Source organism: Mus caroli, unplaced genomic scaffold, assembly GCF_978045245.1.
Source record: "Mus caroli unplaced genomic scaffold, Mus_caroli_1 scaffold_6, whole genome shotgun sequence".
Taxonomy (NCBI): domain Eukaryota; kingdom Metazoa; phylum Chordata; class Mammalia; order Rodentia; family Muridae; genus Mus; species Mus caroli.
Window position 1 is genome coordinate 6,384,427 of NW_028227261.1, and position 15,479 is coordinate 6,399,905.

Genomic DNA, 15,479 nt, shown 5'->3' on the forward strand with positions numbered 1-15,479 from the left:
AAGATGCTTGCCAGCCAGGAAGTTGTGTGTGCTTTTGCGAATGAGAGTGTGACCTTGTGTGTTTCTGTTCGTGTCTGTTGTTGTGTATCGTTGTGAATATGTGTGTTTCCTAAACGTTCTTGCCTGTCTGTGAACAGTAGTGGGGCTGGCCATTGGCTCTGGAAGGTTGTGGAGTATGACTCCCCTTGCTTGGTTGGTTTTGGTAAGTGGGGTATTGCTGGAGTGCTGGCTGGCACCTTTCCAGGAAAGCTCCTGCCAACTGAGCAGGGCTCAGGCTCCTCTCTCTTTTTCTCTGAACTCAAGCTGTACAGTGTGGTGGTGAGCTGGCAGAGGCTGCTTCCTGAGTGAGTAATAGTTAATTAAACACTTTAGTTAGTAACATCAGAAACTGCTCATGAGCTGAGTTTTAACAGGTGTTTATGGTAAGAGTGCCAGCCCCCATGACGAAGGCTTGGTGTCCTTGAAGGTTCAGGATCGTGTGTGTGTGTGTGTGTGTGTGTGTGTGTGTGTGTGTGTGTGTTTGTGTGTGTGGGTACACACACACATGCTGAGGTAGGATGGCCTGGAGGGAGTTGGCTTTCTTCCTAATTGTTAGACTCTAGGAGAGTGGGATTGCCTTTTCCTTTCTGCCCTACGCCTTCCCAGCTCGCATCTCTGGAGGCAGAAAACATTACACTAACATTAGTGGTACAGACAGAGGGAACCATGCAGTCAGAGAATCACTACATCATTTAGAGACTATCTGCCCAGACCAACCCTTTCCCAGTGGAGGCCCAGAGAGGTTGGGTGATTTTAGCCAAAGTGCACAATCACCAAGTGCCAAAGTGTACCAAGACAAAATCCTGGCTGTTGGTTACTGTCCCTAGCCCTGAGGTCATAGGCCAGTTATCTGCAAACTGACGGGCTGGATTAGATCATCTGAAACAGTTCTTCTCCTCTTACTGCAGGGAACACTTCTTCCAATAGATCTCAGATGTTATCTAGATGGGAGATATGGCGTTTCTGAATCCGGAAACTTTACAGGTCTTTTTCTTCCTTAGCCTGTATCCCACTCAAATCAGCCAGACCAAAACCTGGGGAGAAGCCATAACTGTCAGTCTTAGGAAGGCCGGTTCTTGCCTGGGGCCCTGGGTGAAGTCACTTAGGGGGTAAATTAGGCTTCTTGAGTGCAAGGCTGTGCCAGCAAGGGTGGACACACCCTTCAATGGATTCCTCGTGGCTGCTGCATAAAATGGGTCCCCTTGGAATCACCAGAGATGTTGAATTTTCTCCTTGCTCCCCAGGCGCTTCTCATAGTGTTGTAAGTTTAATCTAGGGACTTCACACCAGTCTCTTTCAGAAATAAGGTGTGGCTAATATTCATGAATTGATTCTTTTTGTTAGGATGCACAGTGCATGGCAGGTATGCCTCCGTGGGTCTGGGCGCCAGCACACAGTCCCTGCATTCCCTGCAAGCCAGATTAGTGAGAGCAAGAGCAAAAGGCTGCCTGTCACCCGGGGCTCTCAGTGCCGTGCCCACCCTTCTGCAGATGGCATCCTCACCATTGGGCTCTGCTGAGAGCCCTCATCGCACTCCTGCTGGGCAATGGCTGGCACTGGTGGCAGCCTCCAAGCCAAGTGCTTGACACGTTGCATTGTCTACACTTCTGAGGTGCTTGGATTGGGCGCTCACCTGCTTCCACCCCCCTCTGCCCCAGCAGGTTAATTAACCAAGGTCTGTTTGCCATTGAAGAGTGGAGTCAAAACTTCAATCCACTCACCATCACCATGGCAGTGTCACTCTCTTGTGCCTTCCCTGTCCCTTCAGCAAGTTTGTGTTATTATTGTGTGTGTACAGTGTGTGTGTGTGTAGGGGGTGCACATATGCCATAGCATGTGTGTGCATTTGTGTGTGTGCCAGTTTGTGGCACTTTGTCTGCTGAACCATCTTGATAGCCCCTGTTAACTTTATAAATGGGTTTTTCTGTTGTTGCTGCAAAAAAAAAAACTCAATCATATACTTGTGGGAAAGATAATGTGTAACACCGTGGGGTTGCTGGGAATCGAACTCAGGACCTCTGGAAGGGGAGTCAATGCTCTTAATTGCTGAGCCATTTCTCCAGGACTGGAAATGATAATGTAATGAACACGCCTTCACCTTTCTTCACCAATTCTGAGGATCATCATGTGTACATACATGTATATGTACCTGCATACACGCATGTTGGAATATTCAGAAGCAGAAATATTTGTTGTCTTTCCTGTGGTACCTTGTAAGGTGTATTAAAGGGGAGAATTGGGTTAAAAATAGACCCCGTGACTCTATATGAGGGGAAGGTTTGTGTGCCATCTTGTGTGTCTTCACTTTCTGCACTTTGAAGGAGAAGATGATGCTATCTATATTCTGTCGGTGACCGTGACGGTGCCGCCAGCAGCCCATCGGGGGCTCCAGTTTGGTGCCGCTCTGCTCTTCAGAGCCGCTGGGTAGCGCCTGGCTTATTTAGCGTTGTAAAAGTTCTGTTCCTAATTTTAAAAACAATGAGTCTGAGGATCCTGAGGCAAACCACATGGGTTCAGGCCGTCTTGGCCTCCCTGAAGAGTTGGGCAAGAGAAGCCGCCAAGGCACAGCCCCGCTCTGCGGCCGGCCGTGGAGTCGCAGACCTTGTGCAATGCTCGCGCAGGGGTCACGGCAGGCCTGGGTGTTAGGAAGGAGAGATGATTTGTCAACAAATGCTGGATCAGACCTCAATCCAAGCTTAGCTCTCCAGCTTGCAGAGCTGACCGTGGCTGGAAGGGGCTGGGAGCCCCTGCTTTCCCCCACCTTCTGCGTGCCCCGGGCTGAAGGGGGAGGACGGTGGTGGTTAGGATGTGACCTCCACACTCACGGGAGGACAGCTGAGTGGGACTTTGGCGTCTCAGGGTGGGAGGACCCTGCCTGTGACAAGGTCTCTACTCTGCCCCTCACATTGAACCCTGCTTGCCACGTTAGCGATGTGGCTATGAAGCTTCCAGCTGTTTTGGGGGCTACCTTGATTGTTAAATTTACAGCTGTGTCAGTTACTTTTCTTATTGCTATGATGAAATATCTGATTTTGTTTTATATATATATATTTTAAATATAACAAAGAACAACTTAAAGGAAAGGCAGTTTCATCATCTTGGGGAAGGTGTGAGCACAGAAGCCAGAGGTACCTGGTGTCATGGTGTCCACGGTCAGAAAACAGTGAGAGAAGTGCTTATGCTCAGCCGGCTTTATCCTGTTTTTTTGGTCAGCCCATCTTGGGCGGTGACACTCATATCCAAGGCTGGTCTTCCCTCCTCTCAAAACAGCCTCACAGACACACTGGGAGTGTCTCTGAGGTGATCCTAAATCCGGTCAAGTTGACCAGGAAGACTAAACATCATAGCACCTCCGAGCTGTGAGCATCTGCATCCCCTACCTGTCATCCCACCCTTAAGGAGCAAAGGCGCTCTCCCTTGGGGTCACCTCCCTTTGGGTCATCTTACCTGTGCACAGTGAGCTGCCTTCCAAAGAAATGGCTGTGCCTCCTAATTTCCTAGGAGGAATCTACAAGCCTATGGGGGTAGATTTTTGTGGGTCTGGGGTCCTGGTGGCAGGGGACATAGAGTTGGGTCTGCTGACTTTATTGAGGCCGAGGTTCTTCGTTTAATGTTGCAGACCAGGAGTTAGGAAGGACGCTAACAGGTTGGCTTGGCCGGCTGAAACATGGAGAGCTGGCACACTGTGTCAGAACTGGAGATGCCAAGTCTCTCTGGGTTCAGTGGAGGAAGGGTTCAATGCAGCTGGAAAGATCGGGGTTCTAGAGGAGCAGATCTCTCCCACTTCAAGCCTCACTGCCCATCCTGGGACGGCCTAGAGGATGGGCTTCCTCCCTCCAGTACTCTGGGAAATAGATTTAGGAGACCCACTCTGAAGTGCTCGTTGGTCTTCTCTGACCTTCTGTGGAACCCGTCACTGAGAACTCTCAAGTCAGTACGGATGGGGGAGGAAGAGGCTGAGAGGTGGCTCTCAACCTCCAAGGGCACGGTGGGTGTAATTAGTAATTACCATAATGGGCGGTCGAGCAAAGCAGCAATCATAGCTGTCTGGCTCGTGCAGACCTATGGGGCTGGCGAGTTAATCACTATGTTCCTAGGGGTGAAGTAGACGAGAAGCCTGCTGCCTTCTTGACTGTACAAGCAAAAGGCCTCCAGGGTGAGCGAACTGGAAAGCGTAACTTGGATCATAAAACCAGAAGCGTGGATCCGCAACTCGTCCCGCCTGAGCTCCATGACAGGGAGGCTGGGCCGACCTAGGTATACACCCAAGTCACTCACGAAGAAAGTGTACACTCTTAATTTTTCAGCCAGGCCTCCCCAAAGGGCCTTAAGGTCTTTGGCCAGGATGGTTGGCTGTACACTAGGGGACAGGAAGTAATCAGAGAACCCAGGGACTAGTGGATGTTGTCTGTGAGCTGACTCGATTCCAGGAGACTGGAATGCCATTGTGGTCTTCTCTTCCCAGAGGGGCTGACAGGTCACACGGTCAGTGAAGTTTTAGCTTAGACCCAACTTAGCGGGTGCAGTGGATCCCTGAACATCTCCTGGGGTTATTTACTGGAGCAGAAAGTACAGCAGTTGGCATGATCATCACATTGACTCTCGGCCCCGTGGGGCAAGACCAGGGTCAAATGGAAACCTGTCTGAAATGTGTTCAGCCAGGGAGAGATGATAAATTGGAAGCAGTGAGGTATAACTCAGAGGGTTTCCAGAGATGAGCACCCCATCAAGGGTTTGAGAGATGCCAAGGGTGGCCGTCTCCCCACCTGCATCCTCATTCAACTCAATAAGCACAGATAGCCTGTGCAAAGCGACCCTGGGTCTTAGAGAATGATAATGCTTATCATTAAATGGGCCAAGCGGTGACTCCAGCTGCTGTACCAGACGTGGCTTCCTTGTTGAGCAAATGCACACATCTGGTATAGAGCCATGGATCTGGGCGATGCCTTTTTCTCTAGATCTGTCCACAAGACCTTCCAGAAGCAGTTCGTTTTCACCCGGCAAGGCCGGTGAGGCACATGCATGGCCCTACCTTAGGGGTAGTTCACTCTCCTATGCTATGGCACGATTTCATCCCCAGGGTCTTGCCTCCCGTGACCTTCTACGCTATGTCACAAGTGCCCATGAGGTTAATGTGTTATGCTGCTTGGACTGAGTGAGTGAGAGGTGAAAACCGCTCTGCACTTACTGGTAAGATCTTCATGGCAGAAGGTGGAAATAAGACCAGTCGAAATCTAGGACCCTTCGCATCAATGAAGCTTTTGTGAGTTGTGTGGTGTGAGGCATGCTGGGGTCCCCTTCTCCAGCAAAGGATAAGTTGTCGTGCCTTGCCCTACTTGCAGCCAAGAAAGACGAGTAATGCCAGCAGACCTATCTGGACTTTGAAGATAGTACATTCCAGACGTGGGTGTGTAGCTCGGCCCCATCTATCCAGGGACTCCAAACGCAGCTGGTTTTGAGTGGGACCTGGAGCAGGAGAAGGTTCTACAACAGACCCAGGCCCCCATGCGGACTGCTTTTACGTTTGGGCTGCATGATCCAGAGGCTCAGGGATCCTCGAGGTGCTGTGGCAGATAAGGATGCTATTTGGAGCCTTTGGCAGCCCCCAAAGTGAATCACAGCACAAGTGTTTGGGATTTTGGAGCTAGGCCCAGCTGCTATCCCCAAATAACTACTCTCCTTTTGAGAGACAGTCCTTGGCATGCTGCGGGGCCTTAGTGAAAAACGAACCTCTGACCATAGGCCGCCATTTATCCTTTGATCTGAGCCACCCATATAAACTGGGTGCTATCAGACGCCTCCTCCCCGCAAAGTCATATGGATGTGTACATAGGAACAATCCATGATCCAAAAAAAGCTTATATGGCCCTGAAGGCTCAACTCTGTGTCCAAGTAGACAAAGAATGTGTAGCTAGATTCAAATGGATAGGATGCTTGTTTTGAAGATATTGGGCAGGTTCTGTTTCCAGTCATCCTTCCTGTTGGCCAACGATGTCCTAGAGTAGCCGTGGTGCTAATGATATTGTGTGTGAGAAGCAGAGATACTGATAGGTGTATATGTATATAATAAGCATGCATGCACTGTTTGCATCGGCATGTCGGGCTTATGAACCTTGAGACAGTCTTGCTGTTCTAGCTTAGATTGGACTTGAACTTGCGACCCTGCCTCAGCTTCCCTGATGCTAGCTAGCATTATGGTCATGAGCCACCATGCTCAGTTTTGGAAGATAGAAATAGAAACCAGGTCTTGGTGCATGCTAGACCAATACTCTACCAGCAGGGCTATATCTCCAGCTGCCTGGGGAAGGCGGCTCTGTGGTGTGCCTTTACGGTGATTGTAGAGCTATCAGCTCTGTGGGTAGCCGTGGGTTTCCTCTGATGCCTGCTTCAACTGGATTGCAAGGTGGAGTGACGTTGCTCATGCTGCTGGTCGGGGAAAGGTCTAGGGGCTGGAGAGGTGTCCTATTGCTCTGGGTTCTTGGCTATTAAGTGCCCCCCCCACACACACGGTACCCCTGTCCTGGAACAAGAGGAATGACACCAGTCATGGCTCAGTCTTTATTCCCAGGTCTCTGAACTGTGGTCAACACAGTCGTCTCTGGTCCCTCGCCCTCCTAACCGCTGCCCCAGCCTGATCCTGGCAGCCCTTGTTACTAGAACTGCTCAGCAGAGCTCAGCAATGACCTGTCCCCATCAGCCATATACTCTAGGGTGCCCTTGCCCTTGCCCCCTGATAAGGAGCTCCTGGTCGCTCCTTGGGTCTCGATGCTACCAGTCCCTGTTTGCTTCACCTCCACTGCCACCTGCCACCTTGCCACTCCGCTCTGCTGCTTCTGGGCCTCTGTTGGGAAGCGGAGAGACTGACGTTTGGAGAGCCAGCACGACGACTTTCTCTCCGTTCCTTCCTGACTGCTCCTTGCATTCTTTCCACACTTGGGCCGGCAGTCAGTGGAAGATGTCTGAAACACCATCTTCTCGAAGCATGGTTCGGCTAGTTGTTGGGATCCTTGTCAAATGCCTTCTGTGCCAGGCTCGGTGCTTGACACCCTCAAATGGTCCCGTGAGGTCGATGCTGCTGCCTTGTTTATGGCTGAGCATAATGAACTTCAAAGCTGTTTCCTGAGCTGTAGATAACTTCCAGGTTCCCGTGGACCCCGAGAACATGTGAATTCTAGACACATGTAGCCAGCCACCAAGAGGGTTCTCACAAGGCTGGGACTTTTCCCAGTCAGTGCTAGGAAGACTGGCTTTCATAGGGAAGCCTGTGGGATGGCTTCTATGTTGCTATATAGCAGGCGGTGGCATCCTATGTCAGGCTTCGTGGTTGTTTGTGGGTTCGTAGTATCCTTGTACCCCTCCCCCACAATTTCACCTCCAGTGCTGTTCCTGCAATATTGATCAGATGGGATGCCCCCCTTCAGTTTCCTCTCTTACCTTGTATTTAAAACACCATAACTGGGGATCCTGACCCAAATTCAACCCCCTTGTCTGTCCAACTGCCTATGTCCCCTCCGTCAGGTTGTTGATGCCCCCTGGCAATGTTGCCATCCACTGACCGAGGCCCAGGTATCTAACTGTGTGGTGTTGCTCTGTTGCCTTAAATCTTCCCTCTTGTGGGGTCCATGAAGGTAAGACAGTCCTGCGCCTGCTGTGGGGGAGGGCACAGAGGAAGTGAGCCATCAGATGGGGATCCCAGGGAGCTGGCAGTCCCCAAATTAAGCACAGGAGTCAGAGAATAGCGGGCTTTGTGAGGGACGAGGCGTTTGGCCTGAGACAGCCTTCAGACGGTTTCTGGATGAGACCTGTAGACAAAGCCCACGGAAATGGAGCCCTGGCGTTTGATTCCTCGGAAGATGAGGGATGCGGGGAACCTTTGCACGTTCTCCGGATCCCAAGCTCCTCCCAGTTTGGTGAGTTTTAGGACTCATGAGAACGATGGCTGTATGTGTCTGTGAAGCACAGAATTGGGGAGGGAGGGCTTCTTAAAGATGCACAGCAGTGTCCAATTTATGATAATTACCTATAAATTATATGTATGTGTCAGGGTTCCTTTGAAGAGACTTTCTTCAGAGTGATGGATGCGAGGCCCGATTCCTCTGCCCCTTGTGCACTGTTGTGTTGATTCTGAGTCAGTCCGTATGGTCTCCCCCTGACCCCATTTGCTCTCCAAAGCCCCTCAATTCCAGCCTTCCTACCACCCAGCTTTCAGGGCTGTCTGGAAAACTCAAGATAAAAGGCTTTCTGCTCCCCTCTTTTTTAAAAAAAAGAACCTCCCTCATCATTCAGCCGCTGTCCCCTGAATGCCTGCTCTGTCTGGACTGTCCCAGTGCCTGCACTGAGGGAGATGCCCAGACAGGGCTAACCCGGAGGTCTGAGTCTGAGCTGCACCCTCGTGACTGGGTCTCTTTCTTCCCTGCGATGGGTCTTGCCACAGCGGAGGTTTGCACGACTGTCAGATGTTTACTGTGGAAACTTGCAGACAGGGATACCTCCAGGCCCCGCCCCGACCACCCAGCTTCCCTGCTCAGTCCCTGGTCTCCTCAGTAGTCTTACTCCTGGAAACCACTCAGGCTCAGGAAGAGCGTTGGAATTCTAGGGAAGGTCAGCAGGGCTCTTGTGCTTTGGGGGTTTACACGGAATGTCTCTGAGTCTGTGCCTTTGGACACCATCCACAGTTTGTGCAGTAGGGGTTCTACATACATTGGGATTTAGGGGAGGGGTAGTATAGGGGTCTCTACTTTTTTATTTTTTGAGAGGGGTAGTTTGTGCTGTGACTTGGTCTAGAGGAGGTAAGCACCTTCAGTGCTGCTGCCTGGGAGTTAGCAGCGCCCATCCAACTCACTCCGAATCCCAAGCCCTCAGCCCACGCTGTGCATGACAGCAGCATCCTCGGAGAGGCAGGAAAAGACCCTGAGTCTTGCACTTTTCCCAGACAACCCTAGACATGTTTAGTGGTTCTGCCGGGTTCTCAGCCGCACCCTGCGATTCCTCTACTTTCTCACAAATACCCGGAACAGCTGCCTGGCTGGGAAATCTGGGGGCTCCCTTAGCTCCTAGGCCTTTCCCGCAGGGAGCTGCCATTCCCCAGTGTTTTGATTCTCAGACCTGTCTCCTAACCCAGAGGGGATGCATACTTGTGTTCGAATTGAGGTCGAGGGAGGTGGAGGAGAGAGAGAGAGAGCAGGGCCCTGACACTTGCTTCTGCTTTTTGTCTAAGAATTCGCATTTAGACAAACTGAGAGAGGCCTCGAGGCCGGCCTTCCCTTGTGTTGCCGAGCTTCTCTCTGAGAAAAACCAGCCTTGGGCGTCAGACTTTAATTACCTTCCCGAGGGATGTTTCCTGTGGGCATTTCTAGTGACAAGTGGCTGAGGCTGAGCTCCTGAATAAAATTAGGGTTTTTAACTAGGTCATAAGCTCCCATGCCCCCAGAGGCTGGGAAGGGAGGCAGAAGGGCATCCGAAAGCCTGTGGTAAAGAACTTGTGTCCCAGCTCAGGAGTAGCTCCTGCGACTATGGAGCCCACTGGCATGGTAATGTTTTGTTTGGTTTTGGTTTTCCCCCAAGAGAAGCCAAGAAAACACACACACACACACACACACACACACACACACACACTGATAACTAACTCAGTGAGTTTTGTTTGAGAAGTCCCAACACTACACGGGTTGAAAATGAATCTTTGACACAGGACACAGGACACAGCTGAGGAGCCCACTCAGTTTGGGTCCAGGAAGTTTGGGTGGGGGGACTGCTTCCACACCTGGTCCAGCCCCCAGCCCACTTGCCCAGGTTACATTGTGGTAAAAAACGGAGGACCAACTCAGCAGATTCCACTACAACAAGAGACACATGGTGACTCTGAGGGACAAGAGGGGACAACCCCCTACACTTTAAGAGATGGCGTTTGCATGATTGTCTTTTGGGTACCCTGCACGGGCATGTCTCTGGACAGTTTTTTTCCTCACAGGTTTGGAAATGTAACACACACACCCACACACACCTGGTAGGTACTTGTTATATTTATGTTGCAGATAAGCAGCACATTGTGACCTGCTGGAGCCCTGCCTACTTTGGTGGGTGGGATTTTAATACAAGACTGATTGCCTCGTGTGTGTGTGTGTGTGTGTGTGTGTGTGTGTGTGCGCGTGCCAGTGACCTTGCCCTTAGGGCCTGGGCTGTATTCTAATTCTATCTACTGAAGAACACTGGGTGTGGAGGTCAAGGTCCCCCTAGCTCCTCTCCTCTTGGAGCCCCTGTAGGAGCCCCTGTAGGGTCCACAGGCTGTCCTACCCATGAGCCATCCAAAGGCTGCTGACTAATTCTCCTCACAAAGGGCTCAGTTTTATGCTGGGGCTTCCAGGAACCTCGTGGGTGGATTTGTTTCACTAAAGGGGAAAATGAAACAAAACATGGAGGGGTTTTCTTTCCCGAGAAGAGGACTCAGTAATTAAGGGTGTGCATGTGTGGCTCTGGGCATCCTGGTGCATTCTGCAGCCAGCAGGGCCTCTTGGCAGCCTGCTCCAGGGAGAAATCCCTTAGTCATTTACAAGCGGATCCAGGTATAGGAGGTCAGGGAGGTGCAGGGGCTGCCGGGGCACAAGAGACCCTGCCCCGCCCAGGGAACCACATCAGCCCGGTGCTCCTTCCAGCTCAGATCTGCCCCCAACCCGGCAGGAGAGGAGCTGGGTGAAGAGGAAGGTGCCAGGTGAGACAGCAGGCCAAACCCTCGGGGCTCATGGCACTCCAAAGGGACATGGCCTGACAAGAAGATGCTCCCAGCTGGCCAAGACTGCCTGCCTACTGCTGTTGGGCTGGAGACAGGGGAGTGCCTAGGCTGCTCAGGTTCTGCTGGGGAATGTACATAGCAGTTAGTTCCGGGAGGGGTGTGTGTGTGTGTGTGTGTGTGTGTCTGTCTGTCTGTCTGTCTGTCTGCATTGTATATTTCCACATAGCCTCCTTCAGGTCATCCCTATACCTGGTTGGGTCCAAGCCATATCAAAGTAAGCCTGCTTTGGTCCTGATATTAGACAGGATCCCAGGAGGCTGTGCTGTGTCCTGAACTTAATGCAGAACCTCGTTCAGTTGCTTAATGGGGATTAAGCACAGGTCACAGCAGAGATTGTGATTGGTTGGGCAGTTTTTGGTGCCCTGCAGCCCATGTGTGTCCCTTGCCTCAGAACAGGGCCGTAAGCATGCTGTGCAGTGACCGCTCCAAATGCAGTGGACTCTTCTTTAGGGTGGCAGGCTCTTGTCTGGATGAGGCCGCAGGGGAAGCCGGGTTTAGTCTGTGTGTGTAGGAGGTTGAAGCTGTTTGGAGCTTGGCTGGGAGTCAGAGAGATGACTGCAGTCTAGCGTTGGAACTTCCTGCCTCTGTGACCTGAGCGTCCTGGTCACTTCTCGGAGCCTCCCGTTCGCCCCTTGGAAGTGGAAGTGTCAGGATGCCCCCCCTGGATGCAATGATGCAATGCAGGTGAGTTGCCTGGGGTTGTCATCCCAGTATCCAGGATGCCCTATCTATTGGGAACAAGGCAGCTTATCATGAGCAGGATGGGCAACCGGATAATTCCTCCCAAATACAACAGTATCCATTACGGTGGCGAAGGGGTCCGCAGGGATTGGGGAGACTTTTAATGGCAGTCAGGAGTTATTTAGGAGACTATGGGAAAGCTACACCAGGGGGTGGTGTCTCTGACCCTGAGTCTTAGAGCTGTGAGGTCTGAGATCAAGGAGGAGAGGAAGACAAGAAGAGACACATTCACTGGGTAAGGGTAGTGTGTGCGCAGAGTCATCAGGCACTTAGCAGGGACTTAGAGTCATAATAAGCATCCGAGAAATGTCACCAATAAAAGCAGTAGGACGTCTGGATTTTCAGTTTCAATATTTGGAAGTGTGTGTGTGTGTGTATGTGTGTGTGTTGTGTGTGTGTGTCTTGTGTCTGTAGGTCTGTCTCTGTCTCCCCCCCCCCCCCATCCCAGCTGGATTGGTTTCTTGGGTCTGAGCCTTTTATTCTTTTCTGACCTTCCGTTGATCACACACATGCGTATTAAGGGTGTCTGTGGGCCAGCCATAGGAAGCGCAGAGGACAGCTGTGGGTTGTGACAAGCCAGGTGGAGACGGGAAGCACCTGTGCTGACTCCCCCCTTTCCGGGCAGGTTAGGGAAGCATGGTGATTGTTCTGGGAAGCTCAGTTTGGACAGCACCCATGTTTCCTGTGGCCACCGAGGGAGGGTGTGGCCTTGGGTCTGGGCTGCTGCAAGGGTTGGAGGTGGGCTGGGCACTAGAGGCTTACAGCACAGTGCCATATCTTCAGCTAGGGAGGTGGCTGGTGGTGAGAGACTCTCCCCATACCCATGCCTTTTGCTGTGTGTTGTCTCTGGCTGTGCTCGCTTCACTTTCTCCTTTGGCAGCCTAAGTCCCAGGCTTCTGCAGGCTGTCTGGGTAGCAGGCAGGCAAGACCGAGGAAAGCATCTGTGTAGTGCTTCTTTGCCATGTTCTTGGCTCCAGAACCCCCTCCCCGCATCCCCTCCCAGGCTTCTGTGTCTTAAGAACTCGGTGATTTGGTTCTGGCTTCTAACCTGGATCCCGGACCAGTTCCTGTGCCACCGAGGCTCAGCTGTAGAAATGGGTGTGAGTTCCTTGTGCTGAGCCATGGCGGAACTGAGCAGAGATGCAGACAGATGTGTGGCTGGTGCCATCATTTAGACAACTGTGCCTTTTGTGGGTTCAACAGCTCTGCCAGACTCTGGATGCACAGCTGGACGAGGCAGGGTTCATAGCCCTTCCATGGTGGGGACAGTCATGTGAGCTGTGAGCTGGTGATTAGAACACAATATAACTGCAGGAGCCACCCTGTCAGGTTCCCAGCCTATGATTGTGCCCTAGAACAGGTCCTATGGAGGAGTCGGGAACCTCAGAGGCGGAAGTCTGAAGGGCAGTGCAGTGTGTGTGGCCCGTGTGAGTCTCCCAGGCCACTACTCACCAGACTTCTTAGCTGGGCAACATACCTAGCTCCCTTCCAGATAGACCCTCCCCTCCAGGATCCTGCTTTCTTCAAAGGTTGTGCTGATCTGAGGAGGTAGGGACCCTCTTAGCTGCACACCTTTAATAAACACTGCTAAGGCAGGAGGATATCTATATGTTTGGGGCCAGCCTAGGCTATGCAGGAAGACCCAGTGTCCAAAAAAGGAGAAGTAGGCAAAGAGCTCTACTTTCAAGCCCACCAGGTTCATGCAGCTCTGGCCTCCTGGGGACAAGGCACAGTCCCATCCCATCCCAGAGACTGGGTGTTCATGTTGCTTCTGCAATATGGGTTGTAAGGAGCCATCACTGTATGTTAAACACATCCACTGGTTCAGCTGGCCAAGCCAGAAGCTTAAACCTACAGAAGACTTTGTGCCCTCTCAGTTCCCTTTCGCCTCTGTCTTGCCTCACGTGTGTGCAGATGTGGGGTGGCCACAAGAGCCCTTATGTCCCCAGGCGTGATCCGTTAGTTTGGTATGTCTCAGTCCTTGTAACACAGAGGAAGCGAGTACCCACCTCTTTTCATCTTGCAAACATTTTAGGCAATGGCCCAGTAGAACCCTGGGGGAGTTATGGAGCCTCATCTAGGGCTGATCCCATCCGTCAGTTTCAGGCCTGAGGGTGTCTAAAGAACCCACAGGCCCCAAAGAGAATGCTAGAGCATATTCCAGGCACAGACATGGCTTGATCTCTGTAAGGGTGGCGGGGTGCCCGTCTTATACAGTAGCTGGGACATGGTGGCTGCACACGGTGGATGCTTGGTAGACACTGAGTTGAATGGATAAGTGAATGAATGAGCTAGCACATCTCTTCACTGATGGTGGAAAACACAGCATCTTTGATCTAGCCAGGTCATACTTCGTAGTTATTCACTGATTGGCTCTCAGGCTCCATCCATTTAGTTCTGAAGCCACTGTGTCTAGGACAGTGCCTGGCTGACAAGGGATTGATTTCCTTGACCTAGTAAGATGGACTAGGTTACCTTTGGCTCTCTAGCCTATGTCCCCTCCCTGAAGGAGCAGGTCTGTCTCCTTCCTCCTCAGAGATGGCCTCTCCAAACCCAGACTTCTACCTTCCTACTGAGGGTGGGCACTATGCTTGGCTCTCCCCACACAAGCTGACTACCGTCCTCCTCCGTGCCCATTGAAGGCAGGCTCTGTAGTTCTTGTTTCTCCTTGAGAGGCATTTTTGTTTACGTCACTGGTGTTCTTGAGACGGTAACATCCTGAGATGAAGTGAGTGAAATGGAGGATACGTAGGACTCTTGCTGGACAAGTTCAGGGTAGCAGAAGGGACCACGTTCTACCAGGCTCCAGGGAAACCCCCCCTCCTCTGCCACTCCTCCAGGCCTCTTCTCTGCCCCACCCCACCCCATGTCCTGTTCAGAAGTCTGAATCCCCAGGAGCCCCCACTCCCACCCTCCAGGCAAGAGGAGTAGCTTGGCCATGATTCTGGGGAAGGAGGCGGCAGGGTAATTACAGTTACTGGAAATAATCTTATTTCCTTTCACCCTTCTCTATCCCACTGAAAGAAAAAAAAATAAAAAGGAAAGAAATCAAAACAAAACAAAAACTGTCCCCAAAACACCAAGCCGAAAAGAATTCTTCAACCTCCCTAGTTTAGTCTGTGCGGTTGGTCCAGCCGCCGGCCTTAAACATTCGCATTCCCGGGGCTTAGCTGGCTCTTTGGGTGTAGGGTTTCTGGGTTAGTGGTCCTCCAAGGTGGAGTCAGAACTCCTTACAAAGAAAGTGTGTGTGTGGTGGAATGTCAAATATCCTGCTAGGCATGGGTCGGTTCCCAGAGCACGGTGGTGGGGTGGGGTGGTAATGGTGGGAATGGGCTCTAACCTATTTACAGGTCACCTCTGTGCTGGGGAGAGAAATGTCCCCTAGTTGGGTCTTCAGACTTTTATAGCATATCACTGTGTGTTGGGGTCACAGCTGAGAAGGGGTAAGAAGTTTGAGAGACAGACGTGGGGTTGTTCCCTTTTCATCAAAGGCCATTTGGGTGGAAGTCACCCGATTGCCACTGTAAGGTGCCTTTGTCTTTTGGACCTGTCTGATGGCAGAGATAGTAAGATATGGGTCACATGACTGAGTCAGTGGCGGGGGGGGGGGGGGATGAATATGTTAGGCAGGTGGGTTATGATGGGTAGGCTAGGCAGGTGGGTGGTGATGGGTAGGCCAAGGTCCTGGGGAAAGATTGTTATGGATAGGCAAGCTGGAGGGCACAGACCTGATCCTTCAGGCAGTACACAGAGCTGGAAGACTATCGACCAACTGCGTGCTGTGTGGAGAGGTGGGAACTGTTGTAGGCCCCGGGGCTGCAGCTCTGGGTGTCTCTGTGGCTCACAGCAGGCCTGGAGAGGGTGGCAGCAGCCACAGGAACAAGCCCAGAAAGGACCACCTCTGAGTTCCCCA

The 15,479-nt window shown here is 51.8% G+C and overlaps 1 protein-coding gene across 2 annotated transcripts in view; it reads left to right on the top strand.

Moving 5' to 3' along the window:
• Spsb1 (splA/ryanodine receptor domain and SOCS box containing 1) overlaps positions 1 to 15,479 on the top strand; it is a 57,492-nt gene that overhangs the window by 912 nt on the left and 41,101 nt on the right. The window contains exon 1 of one of the 2 annotated variants that reach the window (XM_085838568.1): positions 249 to 344. The exons of the other annotated variant lie outside the window; for it this stretch is intronic. The gene's annotated coding sequence lies outside the window, so the exon portion shown is untranslated. Of the gene's footprint in view, positions 1 to 248; positions 345 to 15,479 lie in introns of those variants that run through there. 2 annotated transcript variants of the gene reach the window in all.